Here is a 9,728-nt window from a genome sequence, read left to right on the forward strand (position 1 = left end):
ATATGTAGTGTGGAGAAGAAATGTCGAAATATTCCTTTAATAACTGAACGTGTAGAGACGCGTTCTTATTGACGGTTGATTGAGTCTCTGACCTTGTTAAATTGGGTGTACAGTACGGGTACTTTCCTTTCCTCTGCTTTTAAAGATTTAAAAAATGACTCTCGGAAACGTTCGACTCGTCTCGCTCCCTCCAATGGTTGCCCTTTTATAATTCCACTTGGCTTAACACAAACCAGTGTTTGGGATTTAGGGCAGCAATAGATGGATTAGAACATACAGACAGAAAACTAACAGAGAGAGCGTGAGAGGCCTCAAATCCAGCGCTGTCTGAGCGAGGTGCTGTTTCATGTAATTAATCTGCCGAGCTTCACTAGACTCTTGCCATATTTCACGATGACACTAATAATGCCTAATTATATGATGTTGTAAAATCTTAGCTGGTGTTTAAACATGTAATTTAGGTAGAGTAATGGTGCATATAATGTATTTTACTTTTAATCACGCTGGGTTTTTCGTGGGGAACTGAAGGAGCGAGGCTTTGCATTTCAATAAAGCCACTTGATTAGGGAGCATGGTTGTTGCTGTTGTTGTTTTTCGGCAGATACTGTTTACTCTGAGCTCTGCCTCCCAAAATTCCCCCCTCCGCCCCTCTCCTGGAGACAACTCAAAGACCCCCTGCTGGCTGCTCAGCAGAGCAGCTTTATCTGGGTTCTCCGCTCTCCCGTCTTTCCACAAGCCTCGTCTCATTGTGTCACCCCAATGTGTCAGCCACAAGCTGCAAGTCACAGTCACAAACTGCATCTCAGGGATGAGAGAGCCATTCATTAGAGCATCACCACCAGTTCTCTCAACAAAGGTTCAGTGTTTCATTTCCCATCGCTCCATATGCATGTAAATTAATAGGAAGAAAGAGGCAGGAAAGTGGATGTTCTGCTGACAACAGTTAAGGGAATTTATGTGCAGAGCAGAGATAATTCTCAAAGTTATCTCTTCAAAGGGATACTTTGAAAAATGTTCTGTATGTGCACAGCTAGGAGTAACGTTTTCCCCATAGCCATAAAATATGTACAATATGTGCACTAACAGTAAGAAATGCATGAAGCTCTACACAGTGAATCACATCCGTTTGTTTTCAATGTCACCTTAGTTTTGAATTTTCAAATTGATGTCTGTTTAGATCTTTGTTTTCGACATGAACACAGGATCCAGCTGCTCTGAAGGGAAGTTTGTCCCCGTTGGTTGTTTTGGAGGGTGCACACAAGTTTGTCTTTGATGAGACTTTGGGGATAACTAAGATTACAATGCTATAACAAAGGCTGCTGAGTCCAGGGAACCTGATCACAAGCATAGCTGGAGGTAGGTTTGAAGCCAAATGAAAAGTAGAATTTATTTGAAGCCTCATGAACTATTAATTAGACTTTAGGCTCGACTTTGCTGATGTCAAACAAGACGACACTTTGTGCTTGACAAAAGTCGTAAAGACAGAGGTTGTCTGCGCACCGACTAATCCTCCACCAGTCCCCTGGAAAAACCCACAACTTCTTCAATGGTTTTAGGCAGTAATTATATCTGCGTGCACGCTGCCCACTTTCCTTTACATTTCATACAAATGCAACATTAAAACATAGGCTTCCTTTCTGACTCGCAACCACAAACTACAATTTAAAACTTATCATGTGTTTGACTACTTTTAGAGAACTTTTGTTGCAGAGCTCTAGATCCGAATAATTACCCGCCTTAAAATAAACTGGCACTGCAATGACTCAAAGTGGGATTTCAAAGTATTTCTGATACTTTGGGAGGCAAAGAATTTTGCTTCAACAGCCGATTTTCTATTTACTGGAGTGTTGATCCAAAATAAACCAATGTGACTGTTCAAAAAGGAGCAATGAAGCATTATTTATGACAAGAGGGGGGTATCACTTTTCAGTTATTTAGTTACTGGGACATCATTTTTTATGGCACGGGCCTTACTAAATATGTGAAATTCAATTAAAGCCCCTGGTCAGTTTTTCCACATTATAATAGACTCTAAAGTGATTTTCCTCTCCAACAAGCTGAACCAGACACCCATTGCAGAAGCAGACATTTAAGCTCGGTGCTTTTTAGTGCCTAAGAAAGAAACTCCTTCCTCTCATGAGCTGGTTGCAGAGTAAAAACTGTCCTTCTGCTGAATGAGGCTGGTTTGCTAAGTCACATAAAAGGAGTTGAACATATATCACAAGCTCACCCCTCCCTTCCTCCGGCCTAAATCCCATTTCTCTCTCTGTATTTCCTCAGATTTTTATGAGATGTGATATCGTTCTACAAGAGTCCACTCACACTCTCCCACTTTATTGTTTTCACATCTCTCTCAGCGGCAGCCTGGGAGAATTAATTTTACTCGTGTAAGCAAAATACTGTCACTGCAGTAATCCGGTAAGCGTGTATTTCATTCCTCTCTTGCAGTATTGATCTGTGGAGCTATCTGAGCTCCTGTGGTGAGATTGTATTCCACGCAGAGTCCACGCAGGCAGGTAGGCAGGACTGCTGCAGCGTAAACCAACATGTCAGCCATCCTGTCATCCAATAAACCCCACTCCTCCACTGTGAGCACATTTAAAATAGATTCAAACACCATGCTTCCTGTCAGGGATGTTTTACTGGTGTATTTGCTAACCGGGGTAAAGATTTTAAAAACTGAGCTCTTGTTTTCTCACCATCAACCACATGACAGCGTTGGCTGATTCAGGGGGGTTCAAAAGGGCCGAGTGGCTTCTAAATCAGGCGCGAGGTTAAGAGTGGCAAATACTGGGACTTGGTTAATTGAACAGCATTTCATCACAGCACTGGAACAACACATAGAGGCTATGCTAGTAGCTCTGTGAGGCTGCACAGAGCTAAATCAGCTCTGTGGTAAAACAGCATTAGGTGGGAGCGATTGTTTAAGGCACAGATGAGACATGAGTCCAGTTTGTGTAACAGATTAATGCATTTAAAGGATTATCAGATGCAAAAACACTGCACAACCGCCGCGCTAGATGACATCAAGCTTTCTAGACCCTGAACCACTCTGCATTGTTGTACTGCCACCCCCTGCGTAGATCTCACAGAAACACTGTGAAATAAAAAAGAAAACATGTAAAATAGATAAAAGAAAAAAGATAATTAAAGCTCTGTTTCATTTTAAATGAGCAGCAGAACACTGCGATGCTGCAAATGTAGTAAAATGCATGATGTTAGTTAACTGAAGTTTGAGCGATGAATCAAAGCAGCAGCTCTTCAAAGGCTGACCCCTCGCCATCTTAAAAAGAGTCAGAACTGTGAATCAGAGACAAAATGTCCACGACAGCGAGACTTGAACTCCGAGCGAACATAAAATCAAAGGCTGGAGTGGCTTCAGCTGAGATTTCAGCCTCGTAATTTTCAAAATGAAGACACTGTGATGTTCAAAAACTCAGCAGTTACATTCAAATGACCTGCAATAACAGCTTTGTTGCAGTTTAACACAACAGGAGATGCGAACGTCTCAAAGAGCAAAGCGGCATTTAGCGTGGCGGAAGGCAGATAGCACATCAAAACAGCTTTCTGTAACTTATAGATTGCATAAATAATCCTCAACCTGAGCACATCAAAGCTAGAAAATTCACTTAACAGCAGCAGGGTTACATTTAAAATGTGTTTTTGAACACGAGAGCAGAGACTCCTGCATGGCCAGCAGTCTTGGGGAAGCTGATAAATAGAGCTTGTAATCAGGAGGCTCAGTTGGATGCGTTCACAGCTCCACAGCCTCGTTTCAGTCGAGAGGGGGACCTCCATGGAAAAAGAGAACGCTAAGTCATATAGACAGGAACCTTTGAAACAGCGAGATATGAAGCAAAGGGGGACGCATGTTTTCCTGGGTGATATCATGGGTGCAGCAGAGCGATGCCTGCGCAGCGAAATGACTGTATTGCAGCTTGAAAAGCAATTAAACAAGTGAATTGTGATGAGAAACAAACTGCTGGTCTGCAGCAGTGATATGACTGTGTGAATCTACGAGTGTGATCTACCTGATATCATCAGAGATTGTGTTGAAGTCTCACATGCAGCATGCCACTTAGAATGTACACAGACGTACATGATGTGGCCAAAAGTATGTGGACACTCAAACATACCACCCATATGTGATTGTGTTGTCTCATTACAAATCATGGACATCAATCCACTGATATAACAGCCTGAAGTCTTCTGGTTTCAGGCTTTTGGAGCTTCTGGTTGCAGGAATTTTCTCCCATTCAGCCTCAAGAGCGTTAGTGAGGTCGAGTACTGATGTTGAATGATAAAGTCTGGTTCGCTGTCGGCTTTCCAGTTTACCCCAAATGTGTGATGAGATTGAGGTCATGGCTCTGTGAAGGCCAGTCAAGTTTCTCCTCCACCAAACTCTGAAAAAACACTATTAAACTTCATGGCTCTGGTTTAGGGTCTCCCAAACTGTTGGAAGTACTCTATTATCTAAAACATCATCAAATGCTGCAGCATTAAGATTTCCCTTAAATGGACCTCAGGAGGACGTATAGACCAGACCATATAAAATTATAGCGTATTGTGTTGTAGCTTGAATAAATATTAACAAAATGAAATAGTGACAGATTCAGGTGTGGATAGTTTTTATAGTTTACATTTTTTGAGTGAATCCTTACCTTTCTGGAAATATGATCATAAAACTTGTTTGAGTGAGGTTAGACCAGAAGCTTTAGTGCCTAATCTGAACTAATCTACTTTGATCAGGACTCAGAGCCAAAGGCTCCTGACGACTGCTGCACAAGAGAGGCGAAGGGAAAGTTTTACTGCTCGTGAAGTGAATTCTGATACCTGTAGCGGTGGATCACATCGAGCCTTGCTCCATGTTTTTTTCATTCAATACAGCAAGTGATGAGGTATAGAGAGAGCAACGGTAACAGAGTTGAACAGCCTCGGGCCAAGGGCGAGGGCGGGTGAATAATTGAAAAACTCTTGCCAGGCTGGTCAGGCTGTTTCCTGTGCTGGGATCAATCGCTGGCTGATGTCGTGCTCGGGTGACGTGACACAGGGGGTCCCTCTTGCTATGCATATCGTGAGGGCTTCTTAACTTTCTGTGCGGCAGCTACAAAGGTTAAAGGACAAGTTCACTTTTACAATGTTCCCACGCATGTTTTGAATCGTTACTGTAATCCATCTTTTCCATACCGCCCGTCGAGAAACCCTTTCTTCATGCGGCTCTTTCATAATTGATGGACAAACCAATCTTTTGTACTGACTCGTGTGTGTGCCGCTTCAGGAAATAGCCACAGCCTCGCACTCTGGGTCTGACATTGAAAAACCTCAAGCCTTCTCCCGCCTACATGCCTTTTTATATTTTATCAAACTAACTGCCAGCTATCAAAATTGAAGCTTTACAACCTCAAACTGTCTTAAAAACTCACCCGTGTGCTGTGTGACAAAGTTTAGCTTTTAGCGGTTTGGGTGGTGACTGACTGACATGTTTTCCCCTCCGGCCTTACCGTAGCTGTATGCACTCGCTGCAGTCAGTACAAACCCGTAGACTCGACTCGACTGCTACTGACACCAGCTCTCATACATACCCACTGCCCTCGACACTTCCTGTACATGCCAAACGGCTGCCGTACGCCGGAGAATACCAAAGAGACAGCTTGGGGGCTTCGGGGCTCGCCAGATTCATTCATGTAGCACAGCAGACAGACAGTATGCCTGACTGCCTGCAGAGTGTGGTTGATAGTTGAAGAACACTCAGTTCCTGTTAGTGTTAATAATTGTTTTGCATATTGATTTAAATGCACGATATGCAGCATTTCAGCATTAAAATGTCCAAAACGATTATATATTTTGTTGAGTTGTGTACTGGCATTGTTCAAAATGTTTCCAATCATGTTCAAGCACAGAGAAATCCATAAGTTGCCTTTCATTTGTTCACCTGTCAGTGTCCACACAGGAAACACCGGATGATACTTCAGAGAGCGATGAAGGAAGTCCCCGAAGTAACGCGACTAAAACTTTAATGCATTATCTCGTCTATGAACATTTCTGCCCGAGTCACATCAAATGTGACAGCTCCCATGATCCCGCGCTGCTCCACGACATCATCAAACTCTGGCTTTTGTTTTCGTTCTGATTGAGAGACCCCCAGTGGCAGAAATTACATGCTGTGCCTTTAAATAATTAAATTAATATGCATATACTTAAATATTTGCCTAATTCACAGAATACCAGGAAAACTCTTAAATTCGCTAAAATTCATGTTAGAAACAAGTGTCAAACTTCCTGGAACTAAGGTTCAGCAGTCTATAGGAAAATCGCGTGGCCATCTTCCAGAGTTACAGCCTTTTAGTGCCCAAATGTCTCTTTTTCTTACTTCTGCTCCACCACAGCTCAACAAGGAAACGCTGTTCAAGGCAACCACAAACACTGTGGAAGATCTACTTAATTAGATCGATTCTGAACACCTTTTCTTAACATCAGATCATCTTTTGCATGCAGATGGAGTGTCTTTGTGGCCTGTTTGGACAGGAAGAACAATTACGGTGAGCAAAAACTCTTTCAACCTTCATGAAGACATGTGAGTGTTGTATTAAGATAGACTTGGAAAACTGAACCTGTGCTTTAAGTGCTTCCAGCAGCCAGTGTTTGCATGCAGCTCTCCTATAGGAAGACATGGCTTTGGTAAACACGATGTCGGTGTGAAAATGTCAGTGATAATCTCTCTGCACTGGTGTGTTCATGTGCATGCAGACATACAAATATGCACCAAGAACTGAGTTTGTCATGTCATTCAAATGCGTCATGAATCAGCCCTGACCTGGGTTTAATTGCCCCCTGAGCAGCCGTTTCATTGTTTTAAATGCCTCTTCACTACGGCATGGCGGCACAATAACTTCTTGCAGCGAGGTTTTTTTTTTTAAGACAACCCAGTAACAAATGCCGCCGGTGGTGCTGGAATTGCTTTCTTGAGATAAGCTGAACAACCGAGCATAGCATTATGCTTCTTCACGGAATCGATCCCTCAGAAAAGATGTTGCTTGAATTAGGCCTCTTGCTCTGAGACTGTCTCTAAGCACTAAAACGGTCCAATGTTTATTCATTGACCTGTGCTGTTTATCTGGGGGATAGGAATCAATGGATGAAAGAGAATGGGTCCATTTGAAAGAATACTCTTAATTTTCTTAATTTGCTTATCTAGTCAAGCAAATTCAAAAGAATCAAAAAAAACCTTTAGACCGTTATTTCATCCCCACACCTCCTTTACTCCTTATTAGACATCAGTAAATTTTGGCCGGCAAACCCCCAGTGAGTTAAACATATATCACTGAAATTAAACTGGACCAGGATAAAATAAATAAATAATAAAAAAAAAATCCTAATTACATGTTACTTATGTCAATCACACCTTCTTACACGTTATACATTTCAGTCAGTTTTTCCTTTTCCAGTGTCCAGCTACCTTTATATAACTTCAACACAGCATAATAATACCATTTGAAAAGCAAAAAAATTACACAAATTCTTAAAGTAGGGATGAGGTTTTATGTGAGCGACCTGTGGAGGTTTGTTTGTGCATGCATAAGAAAATAAGGAAAGCAGCACTGGTGTCACTTTTGTCAAAAAATACAGGTTTAAAGCTGCTATAATCACGTTGTTTTACATTAATAATAGATTAAATAATGTGTGACAGCTCTACAAAGCTTTTCAGCATCTTTCAGCTCATCGTTTTTGTTTTCCAGCCCACAGCTTTACTGTCTTGGTTCACCCTCACTGCACTCGTAGCATCGTTTTCAGCCACAGCTGGCAGCTGCTGCTCAGCACCAAACAGCAGACGGACACAGTTAGCGACTAGCTGGTGAACGTGGTGAAGCCTTTAGCAGCTGAAGATCTCGTCCTCAGGAGTTGGTGGAGGCCAAAACAAAGCTAAAAGAGAGTCAATGTCGGCTGTGCATTCATCAGGTGACCAGAAACATGACTCAGACTGAATGCTAACGTATTTACTGGATCTCTCCTTGAAATTACATTTATATTCTTGCAGCTTGCATTTTCATCGTAATGAGGAAAGTTATTGATTAATGTATCTGTCAAGATGCAAAATGGCAGCGCTGAACTTATCTGCCAAATGTTAACTGACAACATATTTCATGTTTCTTTCCCCCAATATTTGCTCTTGCCATAAAACACCCTTTCGTAGCAACTAAAGCCCAGTTAAACTTTATTATGGTTGTATTTGTTTAAGTTAGAGAAAGATGATGTTTTTGCAATGTTTACAAAACTTTATTAACATTTAAATTACATCACAGTCTTTCACCTGCTTTAACCAAAGTGCTTTTGTTGCCTAAACTTAACCAGAATCAGGATTCGGGATGCAAACCACTGTCTCAAAGTCAAAGTCCTGCCCTCTTTATCGTCTCTATCCGACCCAACCGTCTCTGTTCAACCTCTGTGGTACAAGAACGTAGTACCTCGTTCCCTTCGGCCACTTCCCTTCATGAGGGTGCTCAAAAGGTGACAGATAATATGTCATTGATGCATTTATAGCCTGTTATCACCAAGTGCTCAAATATGAAATTAAAGCAGGTTTAAATTGTCATTATGCTCAACAGCAACAGAGTCCAGAAATCGATGATAAAACGTGCCACATATTTTCTTTGCTGACGTTCCAGTGGAGAACAAACGAGTGTGAGCAGCCGGCTGATCTCGGCTCTGAGGTCAGATATTTCAGCAGAAGAGCTGCAGCAACTTTCTAAAGCCAGACCCCCCGGTGCGTATTTTCTCTCTGCCAGCCTCCAGCAGCTAGCAGAGATGAGCTGTCTGGAAGAGAGGCCAATGCAGCGCTTCTCGTCTCATCTCCCTCTAATCCGGCAGCCCCCCCTCACCCACCCACCCACCCTCTGCCATCACCTCCCCACCTCCCCACCCCGCTCACTGACACTTAGCACTGGACAGTCCTTCCAATATATTCCACATCCCATTTTCTCCTCCGTCTAATTGGAAACCTGGAGTCTCTCTGTGTTTTTTTTCTGTCGTGATTTCTTTTCTTTTTTTTTTTTCCACATTTCCTTTGTTCTTCTTGCTCTGCCGTCTCCTTTTTTCTCCATCATCTCAATATGAGAGACACAGTAAACTAAGCCCTCAGTTGTCTGTGCTGCAGAGAAATGAGAGCATAACCTGTGAAACCAAGCGTGCCCTTTATATTGGTTCATCTGCATGCAAGAGGGAGGCCGAGAGACTGGAGGCTTTATTGGAACAGATGACCCCGGGTTTATGTTTCATACATCATTATCACAAAGTCAATCTCACTCTGCCTTTTAAATGCACGGACCTGCACGCACACACACGCAGAAATACGCTTTATCTCCACCTTCATTTCTCTTCTTTCCCTCGTCTTTATACACACACACACACACACACACACACACACACACACAGAGTGGAGGAAGGACAATGTGCCATCAGGGTTTTAGTCCAGGGACTGGTGGTAGTGCACTTAGACTAACAGCAATTACCTGATGTGCAGTGGAGACCATGTGGAGAGTCCAGGGGAAATCCATCAAAATGCAGTAAACCCGGTGGGCCTGTAATGAACCGGTGCTTTCCCAGCTCCTGTGCGGCACATCACATCAGTGTCTGGAACCATGTATTAGTCATGACAAATGAATGCCGAAGCCGGGCTTGTGTGTGTATTTAAGAATAGGTAGAGCAGAAAGTCCATTCAGGCCCGGTAATGC

Source organism: Chaetodon auriga, chromosome 1 (assembly GCF_051107435.1).
Source record: "Chaetodon auriga isolate fChaAug3 chromosome 1, fChaAug3.hap1, whole genome shotgun sequence".
Lineage (NCBI taxonomy): Eukaryota > Metazoa > Chordata > Actinopteri > Chaetodontiformes > Chaetodontidae > Chaetodon > Chaetodon auriga.